The following is a 15784-nucleotide window of genomic DNA, read 5'->3' on the forward strand; positions in this document are numbered from 1 at the left end:
CAGTAGGGGGAGTTGGGGGTCGAGTGTCCTTTGGCCCTTACAGTCACGCCCAGGGAGAGATTTTGAAGTTTCCCGGTTGTTTGTATCTGGTGTGGGTGGGAGTCACATACCTGCTAAAGTAGATTCCGCTGGGAAGGAATCTCTTTGGCCGAACTTTGGTGACTTCCCCTCTCTGCTATGGCGGGCCCCTGGCTCCTTGCCGGAATGTCCGAAGGGAGGGGTGGAACTGGCTTGTCTCTGGTCTGACACAATCTCTGGTTTTAGTTCCCAGTTCGCTATTTCGTAAAGGGTTGGTTAGATTCCCTTCACACTGTCTCAGGGGGGGGAGCCGTTCGCTGGGTGGGCGGGGCTGTTAGTAGAGCCGGGAGGGCACGGGCTGTCTGCTGGGCCATGCGGGGACACTTCTCGCTGCGCCGGGCCACCGGGGGCTGCCTATAGAGCCGGGCAGCTGCGGCCGCGTGGCTAAGATCCGGGTGGGCGGGGTGGCCGTTCGCTGAGGGAGAGCGGGGCCTCCCGGGACGGCGAGATGGCGGGTGCCGTCTGCGGGTTCAGGCGGGCCGAGCCGTTCGGGGCTGCCGGCTGCTTTCTGAAGTGGCTGGTGGCCGCGGGATTGTACCTCTGCACCCACCGGGGGGCCGCCTGTAGAGCTGGGCAGCTGCGGCCGCGTGGCTACGAGCCTGGCAGGCCTGGTGGCCGTTCGCAGAGCGAGAGCAGGGCCTCCCCGGGATGGTGGTTGCCGTCTGTGGGTTCGGGCGGGTCGCGCTGCTCTGGGCCGCTGGCCACTTGCAGAAGCGGCTGGTGGCTGCGGGACTGGACCTCCGCGCCCATGTGGCCGGCCAAGATCCACTTGTCTGGGACAAACTGACACTTCTAATAAACCTACCAATTCCCGGCAGGTCCCCTCTTAACGGAATTTTGCTAGAAGTTCCTCAGTAGGTAGACTGCCGCTGTTCCAATTGGTCTTTCTGATCCCGTTAATGTGGAGACATTGGAATCGCTGCTTCCTCGCCGGTGGCCATGTTGGATCCCCCTGTTTTTATTTAACACATAATAATTGTACATATTTATGGGGTATAGTATGGTAAGTCAATATATGTATGCAATCAGTAATGATCAAGCCAGGATAATGAGCATTTTCAATTTCTTAAACATTTATAATTGCTTAGTGTTTGAAGCCTACAAATTCCTCTCTTCCTACTTCGTTATAAATACATAATACGTGTTGCAAACAGTAGTCACTTTATTGTACCATAGAACACTAGGACTTATTTCTCCTGTGTCTATTTTGGTAACTGTTGTCCAACCTTCCTTTATTCCCCCATCCCTCCTCTTTTTCCTAACTTCTAGTAATCACTTGTCTACTATCTTTTTAAAGTTTTTTTTTTAGCTTTTACATATGAGTGAGAACATACAGCATTTGCCTTTGTGGTGGACTTATTTCACCTAATATAAAGTCCTTCAGTCCTATCCATTTTGCCTGAAATGACAGGACTGAGCTAAAGACCAGACAAGTTGAGCTTCAAAAAGAACAATATAATATACTTAATTAAAATATTCTGAAATGTATGAATTCATAACAATATTTTTTAAAAAGTAACTGTTCAACTTCAGAGGATTTTAAGGAGTAAATTTATTATATTAAAAACTTAAGAAGGAAAAAATCAATAATTTATATTATCTTTCCCATTTTAATTATATAACTGAATAACAACTAGTTATTGAAGGGAAATATCTCTTTTAAATTATAGCACTTTTAAAGTGTATCCAAACAAGCTACTGTTTTCACTCTTCTTGTTTTGGAAATTACAGAATAAGGACATCTTTTTGTATCCCACAGTAAATTAGAGATCTAGGTACCGAGCATGTTGGTAGGCAGCATTCTCATATGGCCAACATGCTGACTCTGAGGTCATTCCTGTGAATATTACATTACATGGAACAAAAAGATTTGCAGATGTAATTAAGGTTACTAATCAGTTGACTTTAAGGTAGGAGATTATCTGAGAAGGTTTAACACAGTCAAGTCAACATCAATTGGTTTCAGAATAAGAGGTCAGAGAGATTCAAAGCAATAGGGATTGAGGGATAGAAATATCTTAAGATGAGCGCTAGTATCAGTGCCAAAACCAGAAGATACAAGGAGCTAAATCCTGCCAGCACTCCAAATGAGCAAGCATGAAGTGGGCTCTTCCAAAGAGCCTCAAGAGAAGAATGCAGCCTGGCTAACACCTTAATTTGTCTTAAGTCACTTCAAACAAAGATAAATCATGCTATTCCAGGCTTCGACACATGCACTGGGTATTTGTTGAATTAGTTATGCATTGCTGGAGCATAAAACAGAGATTTTGCTTTCAGTGTTTTTTTTTATATAATGGCCTATTAAATTGCTTAAAATTTCAAATAACATATGCTCTCTTTCCACTGAGGAAAGTTATCATCATGATACTTAATCAGATGGTTCCCAAAGACACAAATTCAGAAGAAAAAGAGTACCTTAGATAGGGCTCCTATTAGGATGATCTTTTCAGTCTTATGCCCTAAAGGAGGGTTAGAAGGAACAGTCCTGCTCAACACACTCAAATGCTTACAAAGCCCATGCAGGGGACTTACTAAATGATATTGGTATAAAATGCCATTTCGGTTTGGAGAAAAATGAGCATAAGGAATTGTAGTAAACTGAAGCTTGCTAGGTGTAAAACAAAACAACAACAACAACAAAAAAAAAACTGTTTCTCTATACTTTCTCACCCAACAGACATTTCTGTGACCAGGTGGGGTGTTTCTCCCCACCAAGCATACACCAATGGGGCATCCTACAATCAGTTCAGTTCTGACACTAACTGGAGTCAGTGGCAATCCTGTGGGGGTAAAACCTTGGTCCTATAGAATTGTCACTTCAGACACAAATCACAAGCAGTATGTTAATAGGTTTCTCACAACTTCTGTCCAACATGGTTATAAATCAGAAGCTCCCAAGATTCTCTTCTCAAGTTCAACTTGCTAGAGTGGCTCATGAACCAAAGGAATCAACCTACTTACTGGTGAAGATTTACTACAAAGGGTATTATTTTGTGGATTGATTACTATATTTTCATTTTATGTTTTTTTTAGATTTGACATTGATTTTTTTTTATTTTTTAATGTGTTCTTATTAGTTATACATGATAGTAGACTGTATTTTGACATATTATACATATATGGAGTATATATATTCATTCTTTTAGTTATAAATGATGTAGAATTATATTGGTCCTGTAATCATATACACACATAGGATAGTAATGTTCAATTCATTCTACAATCTTTCCTATTCCCATTCCCCTCCCTTCCCGTCATTCCCTTTTGTCTAATTCAAAATATTCTATTCTTCTCTCACCCCCCGCTCCTTATTGTGAATTAGCATCCCCATATCAGAGAAAACATTTGACCTTTGGTTTGGGGGATTAGCTTATTTCAGTTAGTATGATATCCTCCAGTTCCATCCATTTACTGACAAATGCCACACTCTCCTTCTTCTTTTTGGCTGAGTAATATTCCATTGTGTAACATTCCATTCCAATTTTTTATCCATTCATCTGTTGAAGGGCACTTACATTGGTTCCATAGTTTAGCTATTGTGAATCATCAGAAAACTTACTATGAAACCACCATTTGACCCAGTTATTCCACTCCTCCGTTTATACCCAAAGGACTTAATATCAGCATTCTACAGTGACACAGCCACATCAATGTTTATAGCAGCTCAATTCACAATAGCTAAACTATGGAATCAACCTAGGTGCCCTTTAACAGATGGATGGATAAAGAAAATGTGGTATATATTCACAATGTAATATTTATCATCCATAAAGAAGGAGGAAATTATGGCATTTGCCAGTAAATGAATGAAGCTGGAAAATATCATGCTTAATGAAATAAGCTATTCCTAAAAAACCAAAGGACAGAAATTATAACTTTATTTTATAAATTTTATTTTTAACTTTTTGTTTTTATTACATATTAAGTTATACTACATGATGTTTTGATTAACATATGAATAGTTATATACACATGTATATAACTGCAGTCAACCTTTCACGTGATGGTCCTGTATTCAAGGGTGTGGTAAGAGAAACCCAAGTTAACTAGTTTAGCAAATTTTCAGTCTGCAATAGATAGTATTTATTATAACCCCTAAACTGTGCATTAGATCTCTATACCTATTCATTCTACATAACTGCAAATTCATACCTCTTGACCTATGACTTCCCATTTCCTGCCTCTCTTCCTGATAACTACCATTCATTCTCTGTTGTTATGTATTCAGATTTTTTAGATTTTACATTGGAGACAAATCATGCAGTATTTTTTTATATATGTTTGTCTTATTTTAATTAGCATAATGTCCCCTCCAGGTTCATCCATGTTGTCACAAATGGCAGTACCTCTTTCCTTTTTAAAGAAACATGAGCACTCTCCCCCTCTCTCTCTCTCTCTCTCTCTCTCTCTCTCTCTCACACACACACACACACGTATATATATTTATTTATATTTATATAATAAAATGTATATATGTGTATATCTTAAATTTAAAAACACTTAGTTTGTTTCCATGATTTAGCTGTTGTGAATGATGCTGCAGTGGACACGGGAGTGTAGTTCTCTCCATAAGGTGTTGTGCATACCCAACAGAGGGATTGCTGGATTATTCGGTAGCTCTATTTTTAATTTTGACCCTAATCAACATTGTTTTGAGACAATATCTCATTGCAATTTTGATTTATAGTCCCTGGATATTAGTGATTTTGAGTGCCTTTTCATGTACTTTTTGGCTGTTTTTAGGTTTTTTTAGGATGTATGTCCATTCAGTTCATTTGCCAACTTTTAATTGGATAATTTATTTATTCAGATAGTTTTGCTATTGAATCGTGTGCATTCCTTAAATATTTTAGAAATTAACCTCTTATTGGATGCATAATTTCTGAATATTTTATCCTAACACACAGGCTGACTTTTTATTTTGTTGATTATTTCCTTCCATTTCCTTTCTATTGAGCAGAAGTTTCTTAGTTTGATGTAGCCCCACTGGGTAATTATTATTTTGTTGTTTTTGTTGTTGTTGCCTCCTGAGCTTTTTGTGTATTATCTAAAAATTCATTGCAAGTAAAAATATCAAGGGGCTGGGGATGTGGCTCAAGCAGTAGCGCGCTCGCCTCAGCACCACATACCAACAAAGATGTTGTGTCTGCCGAGAACTAAAAAATAAATATTAAAAAATTCTCTCTCTCTCTCTCTCTCTCTCTCTCTCTCTCTCTCTGTCTCTCTCTCTCTCTCTCTCTCCTCTCTCACTCTCTCTTTAAAAAAATATCAAAAACATTTTTCTCTGTTTTCTTCCAGGAATTTTATAGTTCCAGGTCTTGTAACAGGTCTTATATTTAGGCCTTAAATGTGTTCTGAATTGATTTTTGTGAATGGTGTATAAGGGTCCAGTTTTGATTTCTGGGCTCTCTATTCTGTGACACTGATCTATGTCTCTGATTTTCTCAAGACTATTTTATTAGAAAGGAACAACCAGATGAAGATGTACATAGGGTGAGGTTCAGGAAGTTTCCAAATGCAGGCATGTTTGTCCCAGGGGAGTTTGGGCATACCACTCTTCCAACACATGGATGCATTTTTGTTCACTAACCTGGAAGCTCTGTGAACCCCATAGTTGGGAGATTTTTATGGAGCCTTCAACACATAGGCATAACCCATTATTAACCTAATCTCTAGACCCTTTCCCCTTCCTGAAGGAGGCAGGAAGGAGCTAAAAGTTCAAAGTGTTTTGGTTACAAACCCCATCCAGAAGCCCACCAAGGATCACCTCATTAGAACAAAAGAGGTGCCTGTCACCTGGAAATTCCAAGTGATTAGGAGCCTTGTGTCATGAACAGCAGACAGATACAAAAATATGTATTTCTTAGTAAAAATAACAATACCACACTGATTTTCTTTAAAAGAACAAGAAATGCTCTTTTATAGTTTTTTCAAATAGGATTATAGGGCCAAGTGTTTTCAAGAAGTTTGGGAATTTAAACATGTAATTTACATGTAATCACCCCACTCTTTGTCATCCAAACAATAAAATATAAATTACTGTGTAGGCCAAGCCTTTGGAGACAAAATAAATACACGGAAGCCAGGAAGAGCCAACAGACTTCCAGTTTACTATCTCTGGGTGAGGATCCAGAATGAGGACTTGTGCACCACCCTCTTCCAGTATGGAGATGTGACTGGCATCCTGTGGGCTAGTTCTAAGTTGGAGAAGGTGCCACCTCAGAGCCATTTTGCCGAAGAGAACTTTGAAAAATCACATCTGAAAGTCCTGTGACTAGGGCATCTGTTCATCTGAAGTCAGATTCTTACTAAATAGGTTCTGTGCCTGTTCTGAAAGCAGTAGGAGAGGATCAACTGGATTAGAGAAAGGCAGGATTCTCCAGGAAGTAAAAAAGAGTCATGTCAATCTTTTTGTCCCCCATAATGAAAGTTTGGGCAATTCCTCACACTGCCTAAGCCTCCCAGCTCAGACCTGTGGGTCACACAGAAAGGGAAAATTACATTCCTTCTTACCTGAAATGGCGAGTATTGCTTAAGCTAAGAAGTGCCACTATAGTGTGTTGAACAAATATGTGCAGGAGCTGAATATGGGCATGGCTTTTGTACCAAAATTAGCACTGAAGCCTCATCTGTTTCTTTTTTCATCTATTGAGGAATTCCAAACTACAGTTCCACAGCTGGTACTGTTCATCATGGTATCCTTGAGTGTGAAAAGAGAATCTGAAATTATAGTTTGCAATGGGCATAGAATTCTTACTGTAAAATAATATTATTTCCAGAAATCCCAAATTTTATAAGTTGGCTTTCAACTCAAAGGGAAGGGAGGGGGGGAAATGCTGAGATTTCTTGGGTCCAAAATTTCTAGCTAGATTCCAGATGTCTCATAATGAAAAGAGAGAATAGTTTCCTATACTTTAGATAGACAGCTTGTAGACTAGCTGAAATTGACTTTTCTTAAGGTCCATTAGGACAAATACAGAAACAAACAAATTCATATTAATATGCTGTTTTACTCACCTTTTTCACTGCTGTGACTAAAGGACCACACCAGCATAATTACAGAGGAGTTTATTTTCACCATTTCAGAAGTCTTAGTCCAGAGAAGGCCAGCTCCATTCCTCAGGGCTGGAAATGAGGCTGAACATCATGGTGGGGTGTGTGGCAGAGGGAAGCTGCTCACATCCAAGTGATTAAGCAGGGGAGAGAGAGAGAGAGAGAGAGAGAGAGAGAGAGAGAGAGAGAGAGAGAGAGAGAGAGATTGATTCTACTTGCCAGATACAAATATATACACCAATGTCACACTCCAATTCCCACCTTCTCCAGCCACACTCTATCATTTTAGTTAATCCCATCATAGATTAACTCACTGATTAGGCTAAGTCTATAATCCACTTATTTCTCCTCCAAATCTTCTTGCATTGTCTCATATGTGAGGTTTTGGGGGACTTCTCACATCCAGATTATAACATATGCCAAAAGCAACTTTGTTGGGCAGGAGATTCATCAAGCCCTCCTGGTCCCAGAGGTAGAAGTCAATGAGATTACATTTCTCTGGCTTATGGGGTTATCCAAACAGTACCCACTAGAGAATCTGGCCATTTCTCAGTATTTATAACCCAACTGGAATCCTAGCTGCCTTTTGTGGAATTGAATAAATGAGCGAGAATTGCTAAAGCATTAGAATTTCCTTTAGAGGTGTGTTTATGAGTGTATCATGATTTTCGTACTTTACTTAAATGCCAGGTATTTCTCACCCCCAGGTGCATGTACTTGTTCATACACTTTACCTCAGACACCATGTACCTGCTAAGAATACTAAGAAGACTGAGAGATAACCCTTGTCTTTAAAGAGTTCACCACTTAATTACAGCTCCTTTCTGAGTCTCAGTTTCCCCTCCAGGAAATGAGGGAACTGGATTGAGATTTCTGGCAATCCGGGTCCACAATTCCTTAATGTAATTTCCAAAGATTTTGTACCTAGATTCACAATGGTATCCTCCCCTTTTTCAGGCAAAATGTGGAGTAGGGAACACATGCCTCCTTGCTGGAGGACTCAGTAAAGAGTAGTATAGCTCGTGCATCTGGCCTCCTGCACCAAGTTCAGAAGTGTTCCACCTTTCCATGTTTAACCTTTGGTCCACCTACCCTATGATCCTGGAGTTATTCTATGAGACATTTCTCTTTCTACTCTCACATGTTTTTTCTTAAGAGAATACTTCAAGCCACTCACAGCCTACTAGTAATTTTAAGTTTGCTTTGTTGTTGCTTATCTGTGTTACAGTTTCATTGACCATCTTTGAAAAATAATTTATCTACATTGAATGGTCATTACTTCCTGCATTGGTAAGTGAAAGAAGAAATGATCAATGAATAAATAAGTGGGGAAAAATTAAGAATGGGCTGGAAACTAGATATAAAAGTAGCAAGAGCAGCTGCATGGAGAGAAACATATCTGTGGAATACTGCAGGAAAATGTTACTTATCTTCAATAACATAATTTTACTTATAATAAAATCTTTTTAGGATTTGATATAAAGGATTAAAAAGAATCTGGGGGTCCTTTAAACTATCTTTTATTCTCACAAATATAGAAACCTTGTTTTATTTACAATAAATAAATAGAAGGAAGACCCATAAAGTAGAGGAAAAAAAATAGGGGAGAGAGGTTTGAAGGGCAAGAGGAAGCACTAGAGACTGAAATGGAGTAAATTATATTCTACTCATGCATAATTATATCAAAATGAACCCCAAAACTATATATAACTATAATGCAATAATAATTTTTTATAAAAAGATAAATTTACAAAAACAGAAATATCCCACATTTAATAAGCCCAAGTTCAACAAACTTCAGGCTGAAAAGTAACCTCAGTACTTCTGATATATTAAATGATTTTGAACAGCTATTGTATTTATATGTTTCTACATGAAAATTAGTTTGTGATTTTAACCTTTATTTTAAAATAACATTTACATATTCTTTTTTCTTAAAAATTATTGAAATTATACAAGTAGACTTTCTTAATTTTATCCAGGATCATTTCTTGCATCTAAAACCCCAGTCAAGGGGTGTTTAGGACAGTTGGGCGCAGGATGGGACTTTAGTATTTGTCCCTCTGGGCTGGAATTAGGCCCCGGAGCTTTTCCTTCCATCCTTAGTTCGTGCGCCTCAAGTTCTCGGAGGTGACTACTGGGAGCAAATGGGTTTTTTTCCTATGAGAGAAGAATCCCAACGAATCCCAGCGAAAGTTGGCGGGGACAACCTCAAGGAGCACTTTCCTGCCGGAGATAAAACTTCGGGACAGTGCCAGAGCTCTTCTACTCCTTTTTCAAGTCCCTTGTGGGAAAGGATGTGGTCGTGGAACTCAAGAATGATCTGAGCATCTGTAGAACCCTCCATTCTGTGGATCAGTATCTTAACATCAAACTAACTGACATCAGTGTTACAGACCCTGAGAAATATCCTCACATGTTATCAGTGAAGAACTGCTTCATCCGGGGCTCAGTGGTCCCTTATGTGCAGTTGCCAGCAGACGAAGTGGATACAGTTGCTACAGGATGCAGCAAGGAAGGAAGCCCTGCAGCAGAAGCAGTGATTGCCACTGTTCCTTTTCCTCTGCCTTTTCTATTGGTTACCCCATAACCTTATGTCTCCCCAATACTTGAGGTGTTTCTGTTTTGTTTTTAAGTGATGCCTTTTTTTTTCTAAAGGGATTTAGAGCAGAGCCGCCTCCCACGCCCGGAACAGGCCCAGTGACCCCCCCCCCGGCGAGGTAGACACGTCACCCCAATTGGTGTAAGGGCAGAGCAGAGCGGCCGCCCGTGCCTGCAAGGTAGGCAGACCTGCGACCGACCAGCAGAACAGCCCCAGGGGTCCGCGGGCGTGGTAGACACTTCACACCAACTGGAGGAGGAGCACAGCTGCTGCCCTCCCTGCAAGGGAGACTTTTCAACTATACAAGAGTAATATAAATATATAGGGGGAAAATTTCAAAAACACAACAGTTTCACCAAACAGAAAGAAACGTGAGCAGTATGGAACTACAAGGAAAGAAAGGACCACAAGCAATGCAGGTCAACTCAACTTTAGAAGAGGTAATAGGTGCAGCAGATGGAATGTCAGATAAAGAATTCAGGATATACACGCTTCAGATGATCTGGAGTCTCAAGGAAGACATTAGACAGCAAAATCAGACAATGAGAGATCACTTCGACAATGAATTACATAAACAAATCCAATAAGCAAAAGATCAACTATACAGGGAGATAGATTATAAAAAACAAACAAACAGAAACCCTAGAAAGGCAGGAAGCAATAAACCAACTTAAAAACTCAATTGAGAATACTACCAGCAGAGTAGAACACTTAGAAGATAGAACATCAGACAATGAAGACAAAGTATTTCAACTTGAAAAGAACATAGACAGCTCAGCAAGACTGTTAAGAAACCATGAGCAGAACATCCAAGAAATATGGGATAACATTAAAAGACCAAACTTAAGAGTCATTGGGATACAGGAAGGCACAGAGCTCCAAACCAAAGGAATGAGCAATCTATTAAATGAAATAATTCGAGAAAACTCCCAGACTTGAAGAATGAGACAGAATCACAAATCCTAGAACCCTACAGGACGCCGAATGTGCAAAATCATAAGAGATCCACACCTAGACACATTATAATGAAGATGCCCAGCATACAGAATAAGGAGAGAATTTTAAAGCTACAAGAGAAACGAAGCAGATTACATTTAGGGGTAAACCAATCAGGATAACAGCTGATCTTTCAACACAGACTCTGAAAGCTAGAAGATCCTGGAATAACATATTTCAAACACTGAAAGAAAATAGGTTCCAACCAAGAATCGTGTATCCAGCAAAATTAAGGTTCAGGATGGAAGATGAAATTAAAACCTTCCACGATAAACAAAAGTTAAAAGAATTTGCAGCTAGAAAACCATCTCTCCAAAAAATCCTCAGCAAAACATTACAGGAAGAAGAAATGGAAAATAACAATGAAAACCAACAGTGGGAGGTAGGACAGTAAAGGGGGGAAAATAATCAAAGAGGAAAACAAACCATATTCAGTAACATAAATAAACAAATATGGCTGGAAGGATAACCCATATCTCAATAATAACCCTAAATGTTAATGGCTTAAACTCACCAATTAAGAGACACAGGCTAGTAGAATGGATCACAAAACAAGACCCAACAATATGCTGCCTACAGGAGATGCATTTGATAGGAAAAGATATACATAGACTGAAGGTGAAAGGTTGGGAAAAATCATATCACTCATATGGACTTCGGAAACAAGCAGGAGTGTCCATACTCATATCAAATAAAATAGATTTCAAGCCAAAGTTAATCAAAAGGGATAAAGAGGGACACTACATACTGCTCAAGGGAACCATACACCAACAAGACATAACAATCATAAATATATATGCCCCAAACAACGGTGCAGCTATGCAAACTCTTCTCAAGTTCAAGAGTCTAATAGACCACCATACAATAATCATGGGAGACTTCAACACACCTCTCTCACCACTGGACAGATCTTCCAAACAAAAGTTGAATAAGCAAACTATAGAACTCAATAACACAATTAACAACCTAGACTTAATTGACATATATAGAATATACCACCCAACATCAAGCAGTTACACTTTTTTCTCAGCAGCACATGTAACCTTCTCAAAAATAGATCATATATTATGTCACAGGGCAACTCTTAGACAATATAAAGGAGTAGAGATAATACCATGCATCTTATCTGACCATAATGGAATGAAACTGAAAATCAACGATAAAAGAAGGAAGGAAAAATCATGCATCACTTGGAGAATGAACAATAGGTTACTGAATGATCAATGGGTTATAGAAGACATTAAGGAGGAAATTAAAAAATTCTTAGAGATAAATGAAAACACAGACACAACATATCGGAATCTATGGGACACATTGAAAGCAGTTCTAAGAGGAAAATTCATTGCATGGAGTTCATTCCTTAAAAAAAGAAAAAACCAACAAATAAATGATCTCATACTTCATCTCAAAATCCTAGAAAAAGAAGAGCAAAACAACAGCAAAAGAAGTAGAAGGCAAGAAATAATTAAAATCAGAGCAGAAATTAATGAAATCGAAAGAAAAGAAACAATTGAAAAAATTGATAAAACTAAAAGTTGGTTCTTTGAAAAAATAAATAAGATCGACAGACCCTTAGCCATGCTAATGAAGAGAAGAAGAGAGAGAACTCAAATTACTAGCATACAGGATGAAAAAGGCAATATCACAACAGACACTTCAGAAATACAGAAGATAATCAGAAATTATTTTGAATCCTTATACTCCAATAAAATAGAAGATAGTGAAGGCATCGATAAATTTCTTAAGTCATATGATCTGCCCAGATTGAGACAGGAGGATATAGACAACCTAAACAGACCAATATCAATTGAGGAAATAGAAGAAACCATCAAAAGATTACCAACTAAGAAAAGCCCAGGACCGGATGGGTATACAGCAGAGTTTTACAAAACCTTTAAAGAGGAACTAATACCAATACTTTTCAAGCTATTTCAGGAAATAGAAAAAGAGGGAGAACTTCCAAATTCATTCTACGAGGCCAACATCACACTGATTCCTAAACCAGACAAAGACACTTCAAAGAAAGGAAACTACAGACCTATATCTCTAATGAACCTAGACGCAAAAATCCTCAATAAAATTCTGGCGAATCGGATACAAAATCATATCAAAAAAATTGTACACCATGATCAAGTAGGATTCATCCCTGGGATGCAAGGCTGGTTCAATATACGGAGATCAATAAATGTTATTCACCACATCAATAGACTTAAAAATAAGAACCATATGATCATCTCGATAGATGCGGAAAAAGCATTCGACAAAGTACAGCATCCCTTTTTGTTCAAAACTCTCGAAAAAATAGGGATAACAGGAACATACCTCAACATTGTAAAAGCAATCTAAGCTAAGCCCCAGGCTGGCATCATTCTGAATGGAGAAAAATTGAAGGCATTCCCTCTAAAATCTTGAACAAGACAGGGATGCCCTCTCTCACCACTTCTGTTCAACATAGTTCTCGAAACACTGGCCAGAGCAATTAGACAGACGAAAGAAGTTAAAGGCATAAAAAGAGTAAAAGAAGAACTTAAATTATCACTATTTGCAGATGACATGATTCTATACCTAGCAGACCCAAAAGGGTCTACAAAGAAACTATTAGAGCTAATAAATGAATTCAGCAAAGTGGCAGGATATAAAATCAACACGCATAAATCAAAGGCATTCCTGTATGTCAGCGACAAACCCTCTGAAATGGAAATGAGGACAACCACTCCATTCACAATATCCTCAAAAATAATAAAATACTTGGGAATCAACCTAACAAAAGAGGTAAAAGACTTATACAATGAAAACTACAGAACCCTAAAGAGAGAAATTGAAGAAGATCTTAGAAGATGGAAAAATATACCCTGTTCATGGATAGGCAGAACTAACATCATCAAAATGGCGATATTACTAAAAGTTCTCTATAGGTTTAATGCAATGCCAATCAAAATCCCACTGGCATTTCTTGTAGAAATAGAGAAAGCAATCATGAAATTCATATGGAAAAACAAAAGACCCAGAATAGCAAAAACAATGCTAAGCAGGAAGTGTGAATCAGGCAGTATAGCAATACCAGACTTCAAACTATACTACAGAGCAATAGTAACAAAAACAGCATGGTACTGGTACCAAAACAGGCGGGTGGACCAATGGTACAGAATAGAGGACACAGAAACCAATCCACAAAACTACAACTATCTTATATTTGATAAAGGGGCTAAAAGCATGCAATGGAGGAAGGATAGCATCTTCAACAAATGGTGCTGGGAAAACTGAAAATCCATATGCATCAAAATGAAACTGAATCCCTTTCTCTCGCCATGCACAAAAGTTAACTCAAAATGGATCAAGGAGCTTGATATCAAATCAGAGACACAGTATCTGATAGAAGACAAAGTTGGCTAGGACCTACACACTGTGGGGTCGGGCTCCAAATTCCTCAATAGGACACCCATAGCACAAGAATTAATATCTAGAATCAACAAATGGGACTTGCTCAAACTAAAAAGTTTTTTCTCAGCAAAAGAAACAATAAGAGAGGTAAATAGGGAGCCTACATCCTGGGAACAAATCTTTACTCCTCACACTTCAGATAGAGCCCTAATATCCAGAGTATACAAAGAACTCAAAAAATTAGACAATAAGATAACAAATAACCCAATCAACAAATGGGCCAAGGACCTGAACAGACACTTCTCAGAGGAGGACATACTATCAATCAATAAGCACATGAAAAAATGCTCAGCATCGCTAGCAGTCAGAGAAATGCAAATCAAAACCACCCTAAGATACCATCTCACTCCAGTAAGATTGGCAGCCATTATGAAGTCCAACAACAACAAGTGCTGGCGAGGATGTGGGGAAAAGGGTACACTTGTTCATTGTTGGTGGGACTGCAAATTGGTGCAGCCAATTTGGAAAGCAGTATGGAGATTTCTTGGAAAGCTGGGAATGGAACCACCATTTGACCCAGCTATTCCCCTTCTCAGTCTATTCCCTAAAGACCTAAAAAGAGCATGCTACAGGGACACTGCTACATCGATGTTCATAGCAGCACAATTCACAATAGCAAGACTGTGGAACCAACCTAGATGCCCTTCAATAGATGAATGGATAAAAAAAATGTGGCATCTATACACAATGGAGTATTACTCTGCATTAAAAAATGACAAAATTATAGAATTTGGAGGGAAATGAATGGCATTAGAGCAGATTATGCTAAGTGAAGCCAGCCAATCCCTAAAAAACAAATGCCAAATGTCTTCTTTGATATAAGGAGAGTAACTAAGAACAGAGTAGGGACGAAGAGCTTGAGAAGAAGATTAACATTAAACAGGGATGAGAGGTGGGAGGGAAAGCGAGAGGGAAGGGAAATTGCATGGAAAAGGAAGGAGACCCTCATGGTTATACAAAATTACATACAAGAGGAAGTGAGGGGAAAGGGGAAAATAATACAAGGGGGAGAAATGAATTACAGTAGAGGGGGTAGAGAGAGAAGAGGGGTGGGGAGGGAAGGGGAGGGGGGGATAGTAGAGGATAGGAAAGGCAGCAGAATACAACAGACACTAGTATGGCAATATGTAAATCAATGGAAGTGTAACTGATGTGATTCTGCAATCTGTATACGGGGTAAAAATGGGAGTTCATAACCCACTTGAATCAAAATGTGAAATATGATATGTCAAGAACTATGTAATGTTTTGAACAACCAACAATAAAAAAATAAATAAATAAAACCCCAATCTCCTATCAGTTTAGAAGATCCTTTTAAAATGAACTTAACATTACCAGTTTCAAATGGATCTACTTGATATGTTTTTCCTTCAAAAAAATCCATAAATCACTTACCATGCTTGTGAGTTAATCTTCCCTTGATAAAGCCTGACTTATATTGCTTCATTAATCCTACCAGTAAAATTCGTACTCTATAGGGTTGTGAAGACTATTCATTGGAGAAAAAATTTCAAAACAAATAAACAAAAAAAAATGGATGGATTCTAAGTACAGGGAACAGACACCTTCCCGTAGATGGTGCAATGTACTTAAAGGTTAATTCTAATAATTAGA

General features: G+C 38.7%; 1 pseudogene across 1 annotated transcript; it reads left to right on the forward strand.

The window, feature by feature from the left end:
* The first annotated feature begins 526 nt into the window (after nucleotides 1-526).
* On the forward strand, nucleotides 527-9776 carry LOC308632825 (U6 snRNA-associated Sm-like protein LSm2; annotated as a pseudogene). Its single transcript has 2 exons — nucleotides 527-612; nucleotides 9370-9776. The product of its transcript is annotated as a U6 snRNA-associated Sm-like protein LSm2 (transcript).
* The last annotated feature ends 6008 nt before the right edge of the window (nucleotides 9777-15784 follow it).

Source organism: Spermophilus citellus (assembly GCF_964194105.1).
Source record: "Spermophilus citellus genome assembly, chromosome: 13".
NCBI lineage: Eukaryota > Metazoa > Chordata > Mammalia > Rodentia > Sciuridae > Spermophilus > Spermophilus citellus.